Raw genomic sequence first — 14,273 nt, 5'->3', positions numbered from 1 at the left:
TCAGAACTGGCGAGCTTCAAACAGGGCAGGGCCTTCTCGACAATGTGTATTTGCAAAAGTTAGGTCTCCTAATCCTAATAACGACGTGCGCCAACGAAGAGACAGACAATGACTCGCACCGCAGGCAGCCGCGTGCGCCGGCTGGCTCAGAGAAAAATAACATAGACGCTAGCCTTGAGAAAAATTCCAGTATTCTTTATCGACCTATACCGCATGATAATTGTCTTCAGGTTCAAACTCTGCGTACTAGGAAGAGTAAAGGTTTACACCACATTTCATATGTTAAACCGTTTATTGAAAGATAATCTGCTTTTTAACTTTGTCTTTGCCATAAAACTTTTCACTTCACATTTCTAGTATGCATTGTCAGACTTAGAAACTGTTACCATGCAACAATGTTTGAAGTTAAATATCCAGTCAAGAACCAAGAGAACTTATTTAAACAGAAATTACGAATGCATTGTTTTAGTGAACAGACGTCACAGTGGTATTGTGTGTGTACATTCTTGCTTGTTAGTTGCACGATTACGTAACGACTATAAGGCATACATACTGGTACTGCTAATGAGATTTTAATGCAACATTTTGGTTTACTTGAAAATACATTCTGGATTTAAAGTACTTTCCGTGAGATACCAGATGACACAGTGGTTAGTTTATGTGACAGCTACACGATTTTAACACAACGCTACTAATGAGTGACAATTTACAATGTTGCTTTTGCAGTGTTTCTGTTTTATATCTGCACAGTTTTTCTGTATTATTCTGGAAAGTAAAACATGTTTTAGTAGTAACTTTTGTGGTATAGCTACAATGAGACTGCCTTTTCCATAGCACAACAATACGTTACAGCACAGTACTTTCTTCATCACGGCAATAAGCGTAATAACTAAGATATCTATACGCAAAGCATTTCACTTTTGTTTATCATGAGGTAAGTACATAGGCTTCTGCAGAACTTACCTTTCGGAGGACAATAACTACGACACTTCTACAGAGATTATCTTACAGCAAGACGCACATTTAGCGCTACAGGACACGTATTTGAGTGATTAATTTTGTACTTAAAACATTTATTTTTAAATATATTTGAAGTACAATGATACAAAGGTTTTCCGTGATACATTTCATTCCAGTGCTGTAATCTGTAACACCTGAGGGTATAATTACATTAATCCTCAGGGGGGTACACACTTACTTTGTGTACCATGTGTTTAGCAAGCACAAGGAGTCCTAGCTAATATGGTATTTGCTTATACAACTTTAGCCGGCCGCGGTGGTCTAGCGGTTCTGGCGCTGCAGTCCGGAACCGCAGGACTGCTACGGTCGCAGGTTCGAATCCTGCCTCAGGCATGGGTGTCTGTGATGTCCTTAGGTTAGTTAGGTTTAAGTATTTCTAAGTTCTAGGGGACTTATGACCTAAGATGTTGAGTCCCATAGTGTTCAGAGCCATTTGAACCATTTTGAACCATACAACTTTACACATCGGTACCATATTTCTCTAACACACAAATTACACAGCTATCTGATCATTTAACTGAGAGATAAACATTTTTTTTTACTACATCAGTGACACATGTTTACGCAATTACACAGTTGGATAACTTCACACTTATGAAATTGTATTTTGTCTGTACTTTGTGAACTGTACATATTTTTTCGGAACCATTGTGATACTATGAGAGCTTTGAATGATGTATTTGGCAAGGGAGCATGATTTTAAAGTACGTTTGAGGTAGATGACACTATTGAAATGAGCAGAGAATTTTTTTTAGGTTTTGACATTATTGCAGAAAGCTACGACGTTTTTGAGATTTGACTGAGGTGTTATGATGTTATTTTTACGACGACTATGTGTATTATGCTGTTGAGGTATGTTTATGATCAATAAGATGATGCTACCATATATGAGGAATTTGATTATGCTATGTATTTATTATGATGAAATATTGAAGAAGTGTCGACGAATATGTATATGAATAATAAGTAGTGGTTAGGGACTCTGATTTGTGGAAAAGGATGTTGGAAACCAAGAATCGTACTTTAAGAGTTATGAAATGTGTGTAAATGCGTGAATGTATCACAATGCCGACGAAAACTTTTTGAACACTGTTATATTCATAGGATTTTGTTTCTACACATTTGCAATGCAAATTCTCGACCTGTGAAATTTTTTATATGAGACTGTCCCTGTAGTGCAAACTGGTGTCGTAAATATTTCAGTAAGAAAGTTAAGTGACCACCTGCACGTAATGAGTCGTAGGCACCCAGCTGAGTGACAGTCGCCTGGAAAAAAGCCATTAGTGTGTGCCTTTCAGAGGCACAGGTGGAGAAAAAAAAGGGGGCCATTATCCTCGCTATTGACATTCCTTTGTAGAAAGCACCGCAAATATGACACGCTCAAACTTGGAAGCATATGATAACACTGTGGAGCTCTTAATTTATATTTACTGAAATGCCTAATGAAATGAGGAGAAATATTTTTATGTCTATACACCTGATTATGACTACTGTTTTTCTAGTTGAGAGAATTTTTTACTACCTTATGAAATGCCATGTTTCTAATGAATGATGTTTCATGCCTTCCTTTGCACATATTTGCTCATTTTCTTTAATATCTAGTTTCTAGCTGCACTGCAGCATTGGTTATTATAAAATTTAATAGATGTACTAATATCACTATTTCCTGTCTACAGACCTAGTAAAGAATACGTTTATGATGTACTTTCTTAGAAAAGAGAGCACAAATCGACATTTCCCTTCACAGGAATTGCATAAATAATTTTGTCATGTTTAGATATAAGTTATTATATTTAGTGCTGCTTGCTTTGCCAATTTCCATTTTTTGTCATTTTTGTTTGTGTTAATTTGTTATGTGCTGCTGCATTGCCTCGTCCCTTAGTATATATATCTGAGCTCAGTAGATTTAAGTTAGCTTAAGATGGGGTAGACCATATAAGAGAACAAGTTGTGATGAATTGGAAGAAATTCATTGAGAAACTATAAGAAAATGGTTTGGCCAAAAAAGTAGTGTACAGTGGAGGAAAACTATTTTTGAAAGAGGATGTGAACAGAATACAGAAAGCAGGCTTAGATAGGACTTTTTGAGAATAAGGATGAACAAAGGGAGATCTCCATGCAAAATACTCCAGTAAAACAAACCCTGTCCTTTCCTTTTGTCTTCTCCCTCTATGTGTTTGTGTACCCTTGGGTATTTGTGTTTTTCCTGTCTTTATGTGTTTAGCTGATGTTATGTTGTAGAATTTTTCTGATAATATGTTATTTTCTTTGTAAAGATGTTTAGACATTATTTATTCTGTTCTGTTTTAATGCTCATGTGTGAAGATGATGTTTCGAAAGTTATTCTGATCTTTTATGTATGTACTCATGTCATTCCTGTAACACTGATGTATGTGTTATTTCGATTCTTTTGTAAAGCCTGCACTACAAATGTTATCTGTATTGTTATGTTCTTTAATGATGTATTTTGTACCTTTGTAATTGTATTCTTATGTTATAAAATTGTAATTGACACCAGTTCATCATATTATTAACTTGTAAGTTCCATTTCACTGCACAAGTTTCTGTTGGTCATAGTATATGGACAATATGTGGGAAGTAGGGACTGTTAGTGTATGCATGAGTGTTAATAATTCAGCAAGGGAATGGATAACAGCATTGCTGGTTCTAAGGACAATTCCAAAAACTTTGTGCGTGCACAAGTGGTGGTTTATGGACTTGCTATCTTCTCTGCGAGACTCTTCGATGGTGATTGTGCACCTGCACAGTCGCAGCAGATGGCTGCTGGCCATCTCTACAAGGACTACAGTGGGTCTACACGTTTGATGATCCATCAATACCATTATTTCTACAAGGACTGCAGTGGGTCTGCACCTTTGGTGACCCACCAATACCATACTCTCTACCAAGACTATAGTGGGTCTGCTCTGTGATGACCTACCTACCAATATTCTTCAAAACGTCGAATGACTCTGCTGTGGGTGTCCTCTGCTGTGGCCCATTACCTGTCTGCATGTTAAGAGTCAGCACTGTCTTTCCGTTGGAAGGACAACACTACTTCTTCAAGACTGCATGGAAATCCACTACTTCCATGTGCATTTTCTTTTACTGCTCAGACTTTCAGAAAAACACTGCAATTGTACTGTGATGAATGATCAGGACTGTCTTTATGGACTGTGAGAAAATTTTAGCTTTTGACCAACATTGTATCAATAAGTGTGTGCATTTGATATCTTTGTTATTGTAATTATGAAAAATTTTATCAAATCATTATTGGCCACTGCCCAAAACAATTTGTAAACATTTTTGTGGGGAGCATGGGGGTATGTAAGTAGGCTGTTTATGTTTTCTTATTGGCAACGTTACGTAGCGCACTGTAGGAAAATCACTGGCTGTGCTGTTTGCAGTCTGTGGCTAGTTTGCATTGTTGTCTGCCATTGTAGTGTTGGGCAGCTGGATGTGAACAGCGTGTAGCGTTGTGCAGTTGGAGGTGAGCCGCCAGCAGTGGTGGATGTGGGGAGAGAAATGGCGGAGTTTTGAAATTTGTAAGACTGGATGTCATGAACTGCTATGTATATTATGATTTTTCAACACTATTAAGGTAAATACATTGTTTGTTCTCTATTAAAATCTTTCATTTGCTAACTATGCCTATCAGTAGTTAGTGCCTTCCGTAGTTTTAATCTTTTATTTAGCTGGCAGTAGTGGGGCTCGCTGTATTGCAGTAGTTCGAGTAACGAAGATTTTTGTGAGGTAAGTGATTTGTGAAAGGTAAAGGGTAATGTTAGTCAGGGCCATTCTTTTGTAGGCATTATTGAAAGTCAGACTGCGTTGCGCTAAAAATATTGTGTGTCAGTTTAAGGACAGTCATGTATAATTGTTCAAAGGGGACATTTCTAATTTAATATTGTTGTGTGTAGGATTGTTTAATTTTCTGAGAGTTACAATTTAATACTGTTGTGTTTAAGATAAGTTCACCTTCAGAGGCCGAGATGCGTCATTTTGACAACTGTCTTAACATTTTCACCTTGTAAGCTGTGTGAAAGCGTGTATTTCCATGACAAAATTGGAATATTAAAACGATGTCATTATAGCTTACACAGTTGTGTTTAGTTATAGAATAAGGAACCACCTAACCATAACCTTACAAATGGCGACCCTGCCAGGATGCAATTGGGCTGCCTGGATGGCAATTAGTTATATTAGAAAGGGAAATTAAAATTTGGAATTGAAAAAATTTTTTGTGTTGTTGTTTTTGTGACCAGGTTACCCAATTTATGTAAATGTATAGTGGTCAGGATACAGTAAATGTGTGATCCAAAGTGTAGAAAAGTTGTATTAATAGATGAGATAAGGTTTATGTTTGTGTAAAAGTAGCTTGCGCATGACTGTGCTGGCGCGCGCGAAGTTTTTCACGGCGTTGTTCAGTTTGTTTGAAAGTCTGAAAACAGTGAACAGCGTTGATAATGACGTGTACATAGTCTAAGAAACTTTCTATCATATTTTGGAAACGTGTAAGATTATATACTTGATGTTTACGAGACCGCCAGTTCGCGCAATTCGACAAAGACAGAGGTTAGACGGGCGGAGATGGCGGAATTATGGAAATTAATACAGAAAGGGCAAACTGAAGATCTTGACACGATAGAAATTGGTGTACAAAAAAAAAAGTATCAAGTGCGAGTTAACGAACGGAACGTAGTGATAGTGCAGAGGGAATGGTGATAGTTTCGCGATTGGTGTGACAGTCAGAGAATTCACAAAAACAAACAAATGACGGAGCTAGTGGGTCAGAAGTAGAACAGAGGACGAACAACTTCAGTACGTTGAACCAAATATTGTGATTCTGAATCATATGGGACAGTTTCCAACAGAAAGAATGTCTGTAAGTGCGTCCGCACTATGTACGGAAGTCGGTGAGTCGCCACGTGAAAGACGCGAACGGCAAAATTTACATCAATTAGTGACAGGTGACGATGCCGAAGAGTCAGATAGTGTGTTCGCAATACTGAAACAGCTCACTATGGTCGTAAAGCAGACAAATACAGGGTTAGCAGACTTGAAACTTGAAACAAAGGCAGGGTTAACAGATTTAAAAACCGAAACGGCGAATTTAAAACCCGAAACAGCGAAGTTAAAAAGAGAGACAAATGCTGCCTTAAATGGTCTCAAATGTGAAACGTATGTTGAACTCAAAAAAAAAGTCCGCGAAGATCAACAAAAACTACGAACAGAAGTTAAGGAACAGTTTACTGAAAGCCGAAGAGAGGCGAGAGACTCGCGCGAGCATATACAATCGTTAATGCCTGACCAGAAAAATATGTGTCCTGACGTTGACCAGGTAAAGGATGCAGTGTCTAACGTTAATCAGAGAGTGGATAAGTTAGCACGTAAGACGTTTGGTAAGGCGCAACATAACGTGGAAGAGCTCAATGTCAGAAAACGTGTCACGCGAGCCGCATTAAAAAGATTCGGTACACGCATTGAAAACATAGTTAGAAAAAATCAGGAACAGTATGAACAGCTTCGTACAGAATCGAAACAGTGTATCGCGAATCGTGCAGAAAGCGGTAGTCCGGCAACGGAATCAGTGGTATCATCCGACATAGTGACGGACAGAAATCCACAAGCTAACAAGTCAGTCGTGCAACCATCCGTAGCAGTAGCGGAAACACAAAAAAGGCATGAGATTCCGCCGGCCGGTGTGATCGAGCGGTTCTAGGCGCTTCAGTCCGGAAGCGCGCTGCTGCTACGGTCGCAAGTACGAATCTTGCCTCGGGCATGGATGTGTGTGATGTCCTTAAGTTAGTTAGGCTTAAGTAGTTTTAAGTCTAGGGGACTGATGGCCTCAGATGTTAAGTCCGATAGTGCTTAGAGCCATTTGAACCATGAGATTCCACTCGTATATCCACAAGAGGTTGCGTCAATAATTACCAAAACGAAACAGAAGCAAATAGGAAAAGAACAGTGAACACAGGTGAGCGAAGCAGGTAATGTGTGGCCACAACAGACAATGGAGCGAGAAACGGTGAACGTGAGCATTCCTACAGAGCGGCAGCCGGCCCTCCGAAAGTACGCGAGTGACGCGAGAACAGAGCAAGTTATGGCGACACATGTACCAGTTCTGCAGTTTCCAAGTTACAGTACAACAGGTCATAGACCGCAAGTCAATATGAATCAAATAGGAAGACAAAACACTGGTCCAGTAACGGGAAATTTAACAGAATCTTTCAGTCAGATACACGACGGAGGTATGGTTTAGATAACTGCACATCCCTACGTAGATACGATGCAAAAAGGGACGTAAATCTGTTATCTCAGAACCCAAGTAGGGTAGAATGAACACGGGAAAACATGACACAGTTGAAGGGAGCGTAAAATGTTGACAAAACACAAACGCTGTATGGTGGAATAGAAAAATTTGACAATGATCACTTTTTGACAGCAGAAAATTCCAACATTACATAGAAAGCGGGAACGGCTTAAACCCGCGCACATTTATAAACTAATTCCAGATTGGTATACAAGAGGGTTGGCCACTTAGACATAAACTTGATTTTATTTGTGGGCAGATGGACGGTGCAATAGCGGAAACCATGCAAAGTGTAGCTGCAAACTGTCAATCATATGAGCAATTTAAATCCGCATTCTGGGAGCGATATTGGTTCACAGAAACCCAAAATAGAATAATGTATGAGACGTTACAGAAAGAGTTATTCGAAAATTCGGGAGAAAAGATACCGATTGGACTTTTCGAAGAAATGACAAAAAAGAAAAAGTGCTTAGATAAACCATACAGTGAAGGGGAACTGATACGTATGTGCACAATAAAGTTACCGTTACGTTATCATCAGTCATTGGTTGGTAGGAAGGGAGATAATATATAAGTATTTAAAGGGATGTTAAGAGAACTTGAATTCATAGTCAGTGAAGATGACGCAAGAAAACAACGTGCAATCAGAGAAAACAATGGTAGTGGGAATAACAGCAACCGATCAGGCTTTAATAATAATTACAATGACAATGATAACATAGGAAAAGGTTATCGATTTGGCAGGAGTGGCAATAATAACTACGGTTTTGGAAACGCGCATAGGACGAACAATAATTACGTTTTCGGTGGGCCGCGGAAGCGGTATTACAATAGTGGATTTGCTCCTAGAAGAAGCCGGAAGGTTTAGAGGTTTTCAACAACAAAATACAGGTTACTCAAGTGGAAATGGAATAGACAGAGCGCAGAAAGGTTGGGATAATCAAACTCCAACAGTACAAAACACTCGAAATGAACCGGTACAGGAAGTCGAGTTGAGGCCACCAAACCCAGGTAAAAGACAGAATTGACGAGATGAACGGCACGAAGACCAGTCACAAGTGGTTCGATCGTAAAATTAAGTTAATTATAAAATTAAACATGTTAATAGGTTTTGATCAGCAAGACTCTGAATTAGGTTTAGCGAGTAATCGGATACAAAGACCAGCATGCTGGGATTCAATTGACTGGGAATCGACCGATGATGGGGAACAGGAGTTAGTAAAGACAGTAGCACAAAAACTGATGATAACCAAATTGTAAAAGTTGTAGCTCATTTATATGTAATGGAGAGAGAAATAGTGTGCAAAGAGGATAATTTACCATATGTTTGCACCAAGTGAGTTATTTAAAATTATATACAGGCTAGACAGACGAAAAGAAAGTATATGATGTGATTCTTCAGTTTCTCCCTGCGTTTTTGTTGCTCGAACAGTCCACGGGTATACTGCCGGTTCATAGTGTCCAACGGGCGCAATATTTCGGCGATCAGACATGTCGCCATCGTCAGGTGCGCTGACTAACTGAGCTCCCGAGGGCGGGCGGCCGATTTAAATCCCCTCCCCCCGCGGGCCGCTCTCTTCGCCATCCCGCCCGCGCCGGCGGTCGGCGCTACGACAGTTTCCGACGCCCACGTCTTCGCGACCGCCGGCGCGCTGGTGCGGACGGCGAAGAGAGCGGCCTGCGGGGGGAGGGGATTTAAATCGGCCGCCCGCCCTCAGGAGCTCAGTTAGTCAGCGCACCTGACGATGGCGACATGTCTGATCGCCGAAATATTGTGCCCGTTGGACACTATGAACCGGCAGTATACCCGTGGACTGTACGAGAAAAGGAAGTAGCTCCACACGAGAATTTAGTTGTATTAATATCCAGAAACTAAAGAAAGATAACAAAATGCACACAGATAAAACTTTTAACTTGTTCCTATCTCAGTTACCTAAATAAAAGTAATTTGGTAGGAAGGTGAAAAGAGAGTGTTGAAGAAATGACAGAAAAAAAGAACTAAAGTAACTCTTCTGCAAACGAAATGTGTTCTGGGGAAAGAGTAGAAAATAAGGAGGAAGATAGCGATCAGCATGTGGATAGCTTGACGAAATAGTATTAGATTCTCTCTTAAAGATGTAGTGTGGAGGAGGAGTAAATTGATTTTTGTGGATGAAAGGAAGTGAAAAAGTAGGAAGAGAATAGACAATTAGGTAAGAAGGAGATAGGCATTTCTGATTTGTTCCGTCAAGGACAGTGAACAAATAATTGAGGAGATATTTTGGGGGAATATGTGAGGCATATATATAATTTGTGGAAGGTACACAATCTGGTATTGAAAATGATATAAGGGAAATGAATATAAGATGTCGTTAGGAGGTAATAATTAGAAAAGAGAATTGAAGTATTAATCTAAGCAAGAAACATGTTATTTCGTGGAAGGAGATAAAAAGTAGGAAGTAAGATTGACCCAGAAAAGATTTCAATAAGGAAGGGTATGTTGGGAAAAGGAAGGGACATAAAAGTTTACTATCGAGGAAAAGGGGAAAGGAATAAGTACAACTGATAAAAGAAATTTTTAAACTTTAAAACAACGCAGTAGAACAATAGAGAATATTTTTGAAAAGGGAAAGGAGTAGAGAAAGAGGATAATCTGTGTTTTTTAAGTTCTGTTACAGCTAACGCCAAAAAGAAGAGATTGCTGAGAAAAAGACGCTAGAGTCGAAGTCATGGTGCGAAGTTTTCAAAATAACATAGTATACTTGTAGTTAGAAAAAATAATAAGCGGTAATGGGAAAAATCACTGACTCACTAATCGTCATCACCATCAACTTCAGTCTTACTATCTATCGCGATGAAGATGAGGAAACCATGATCTTTATCTTAAGGAAAAATTAAACAAAATGGGGAGAAAAAAAAGATAAGTAAATAAAATATTGATAAGAAAAACAATTTTTCGATATAATTAATGATACTTTGTGTGAAATTATAAAAGATTTAATGTTTGTAAAGTAACTTAAGGGATTAGGGGTTATAATAAAATAAATATTGATATCAGAGGAAAAGGGAATAGGTGTAGGTGTAAAGAAAGTAAGAAAATGTGGTCGGAAACAAGCCTTGTATTAGATATGAAGTCAGCAAACAAGGTGCAGTATCATTGCGGTCAGATCGGCGGCAGGACTGAGGAGAATGGTTAGGCGTGAGAGGAAGGGACACTCAACGTAAGTGCCTGGTACGTCACCTTACGAGATGTCGAAAGAAGAGCTCTTGGTGAAAGCAACGTTCCTAGAGGATAACACATCTGGGGTGAAAGTTTGGAGAGCTACAACTGATCCTGGAAATAATGAACATATACCATGAAGAGAGCTTTACTCATACGTAGGCCAAATACAAGCTTCATAACAATGGTTTTGCGAAAGTGTAGATACTTGACACTTCTATTGCGAACTGTTCAAAGCAGCATATGGAGAGATGAGGGATGTCCCCTGAACCGGAACGAAGGCGGACATAGTACAGCGAGGAAGAGTGCGTGTTTAAATTCACCACAGGAAGAAGAAGAGACGCGTACTGTAGCTCAACTTGCAGAATCGCTGAAACCGTTATCAGACCATACGGGACGCACAACCACGAAACAGCCCCTGAATACTCATGGGACGGAGCGAGAAAACGATGGAAGGCTGTCCAATCTATTTAGATGAACAACCGGATACAATAAAAGAATACACAACAATTTCAAAGAAGACGCCATAAGAACGGATTAAACGACAACGAGGTTTAGCAGGTCTTCAATCCCAATTTCCGGTCCAGAGAAGAACGAAGACACAAGTGAGAAGACAGTAACATGCACCAAGAACAGAAGATGCCACGCAGAAGATTTGCTAGAAAGAAGAGCCTGTACCAGAAAAGATCAAGAAATCGTTTCAGATCCCTTCCTATACATGACCATTATTGCATTTAACTGTTCTAGCAGTAGAAATATTCGATAGTCCTTATGGGAAGTTACAACACCTTCAGATATCGTACTGAGAGATGGGAGATGACTACACATATGAAAATCTGGAGACGAATAGACCATTGATGAACCGACATAAAGATTCGTCAAATGAAGAAGGAAAGACTATGCTGCCAAGAATAGATCTCCAATATAACGTCGCTTTAGACACATGCGAAATGGAACAAAGGTAACCACGCATTCACGACACGCTCAGACCTTCAGTAACCTTTCTCTCTTCTTCCATGCTCAACGGAGACGCGGCGAGGCCCACGGCCGATCGTCATCCCATGTTCGACGGAGGCCCGTCAAAACAAACGAGAAACAAGAAGACGATTACAATGAACCATGTTAAAGAGGTAGGAGAAAGAACTGTCTGTGACAGACTAGTATCTGAACAAAGGAAAGTAACAAAAATGTTTACGATTGTGTTTAAAAATACTTGCATTTGAAGACTCTTATGTGACAGCAAGTAAGTATTGACTGCTCAGTAGCGACTTGTAAGAATTATATATATATTTACTGATGAGTGAGCATCAAAATGTTCTTCGGCACTTTTATTTTCACAAGTCCGTCTTGATCACACAGATTTCTTTACACTTTATTACCGGTTTCGGCTTACCGCAATCTTCAGATCGTTAAAATATTCTGATAAAATATCATCATCAAGTTCAACATGTGAATATGTGCTTTTATTATTATTCCTTACAGTGGTATGTTAATTTTTTAGAGGTTCGCTGACTGATTACGTGAGTTCGTTTTATTATGAGGCAACAGTCACTGTGTTTATAAAATTCTCACTAAGAGGGCATTTATTGTAACATTAGTAACACCCCAACTCTTTAAAGAATAGAGTTCCCATGTATAAAACAGCTTCTAACGTTTGATTACTTTACTGATGAGCTGGTGTGTTAAATATTTGCCTTTAATCATGCAAGTGTGAAAAAGTTTAGGAAATGTTTGAAATTACGCTTTAAGTTTGTTGGAAGGTGCTAAGTGCTCTCGTTGTAATTGACTGGATGAATACAATTATTTGCCCTCCATTTGAAGCAAAAGCAGGTTTTTCACGCATCTCAAGGTTTATAACGTAATATCTCCTGAATTGTGTGTCGTACAAAGATATAATTTCGTAGGTACATTAAGTGAGGTATGTAGACACCGTAGGCAAAGTGTGTTGAGAACAGAGTAGTAAAGAAGAAAATAAATTAAAAAGTCGTGCCTAATGCTGGAGTTTGACTGAACGAACAATGAAAACGAAATAAGCAATAAACTTTTTCCTTCGGTCGTTTTGTAGGGGGTGTCAGCGAGGAAAAGTTTCGTGAAGGTTTGAAATTATGTGTAAATTTTGTTGGAAGTCGCCAAGTGCTCTCATTCTCAAGTGCTGGATGAATTAAGTCCGCGAATTTACGCGCTGTAAGTTGCAATACCTCAAGACAAACAGTTTCTGTGAAATTTATTGCGTAAAACGTTTAACATGAGATTATACCTCTTAATGAGTACATTACGACAGCGTTTTAAATTTTTTAATTAGGTCAATATTTACAGGAAATATTGGAAATCGTATATTTGTTGCCTCTACGCTGCAACTGGTACTGATTTCAGGTTCTGGGACAGCACTTTAGTAATATAGATATCCTGTTTTGTAATGCAACACTTGATCTATTATTTTGAGTGACGTTTGCGGGATTTGAGCATAGGTGATTTTCTGTGTTATTGAACCTGAGGCGCTCTCATTAATAGTTGCTTCGTCGAAACAGCGTCCAACTGAAAGAGTAGCACCAGGCCGATGTATCGTATGTAGTTATTATTATTGAGATATGTAAATATTTACGCCCCCCGCAACCCCCAGCCAAGTACCACTTTCATCCTTTCGTGCATCAAAATGCTTCCTGTCTGCTGTCTTGTTTCAACACCAGACGGATTCTCAAGATAATGAACTGAAAGTATGGGTATGTCCGTTGACTTTACTTACGACCAAAACTTCTTAGTTAGTTAATTAGTTTCATGTTCTATGGATAAATTTCACGATAGATGGAACTGATGTGGAATGAATCATTTTACATTCATATCGCAAATTAATTTGTACATATGGTTATATGTCGACGTTTCTAAATCTTTTTCCTTTTTTCCAAAACGAAAAAAAAATATACAGATGTCAAGGAGACACGTCTCAGTTTCCTTTGAAATTTTGATTTGCTGCCTGTCGGACATTTTATATCAGTGGGCAAGTAAGCACAAATTTTTGTTGGAAACATTGTCCTAAAGGCCACCTGAATAGAGTAATGATGTCATTTTTACTTCTGGTATTGTTATTACGTACATCATTGTTACTTTTGAACTGTAGTGGGTTATTTACAACAAACTTCATAAGGGAATAAATACATTGTGAAGCAGTAGTCAGAATGCTCACCTCCTTAAACAGATGTCAACAAGATGAGCGTGGACGAGCGCCACATATTATTCTTAGAGCACATTTTTGCACAACGAAGACTTTCTTTCTTAAACATGCGTTGACCCAGAACATTACTCTATATGACACCGCTCTCCCGGCCGTATGTCGGTTTACGAGATCGGATTCGCTACTTCTCAGTTACGTAGCTCCTGAGTTCTACCTCACAAGGGCTGAGTGCACCCCGCTTGCCTACAGCGCTCGGCAGACCGGACGGTCACCATCCAAGAGCTGTCCAGTCCGAAAGGGCTTAACTTCGATGATCTCTGGGGAACCAGTGTTATCACTGCAGCAAGGCCGTTGGCTCCATATGACATTACTGAATGAAAATATGCACAATGTGTCAACTGATTGATTTGTCTCTACCCAAGATTTACAATGATTGTAAGTGCAAATGAAACTGGCTAACCTAAGTAGTTTTAGTAGTTCCAAATTGTGCATCTTCCAATTTATACTCTCACCAATATGGACACCCAAGAGTTTTGAAGTTTTCACCTTATTTATTGTTTACTCACCATACG

General features: G+C 39.1%; 1 protein-coding gene across 1 annotated transcript in view; it reads right to left on the bottom strand.

Moving 5' to 3' along the window:
* Positions 1-14,273, bottom strand: part of LOC126095169 (nose resistant to fluoxetine protein 6-like) — a 435,403-nt gene that overhangs the window by 198,924 nt on the left and 222,206 nt on the right. The window lies entirely within an intron of this gene.

This window comes from Schistocerca cancellata, chromosome 8 (assembly GCF_023864275.1).
Source record: "Schistocerca cancellata isolate TAMUIC-IGC-003103 chromosome 8, iqSchCanc2.1, whole genome shotgun sequence".
NCBI classification, from domain to species: domain Eukaryota; kingdom Metazoa; phylum Arthropoda; class Insecta; order Orthoptera; family Acrididae; genus Schistocerca; species Schistocerca cancellata.
The sequence above is the reverse complement of the archived record's forward strand: the minus strand, read 5'-3'. Positions and strand labels throughout refer to the sequence as shown.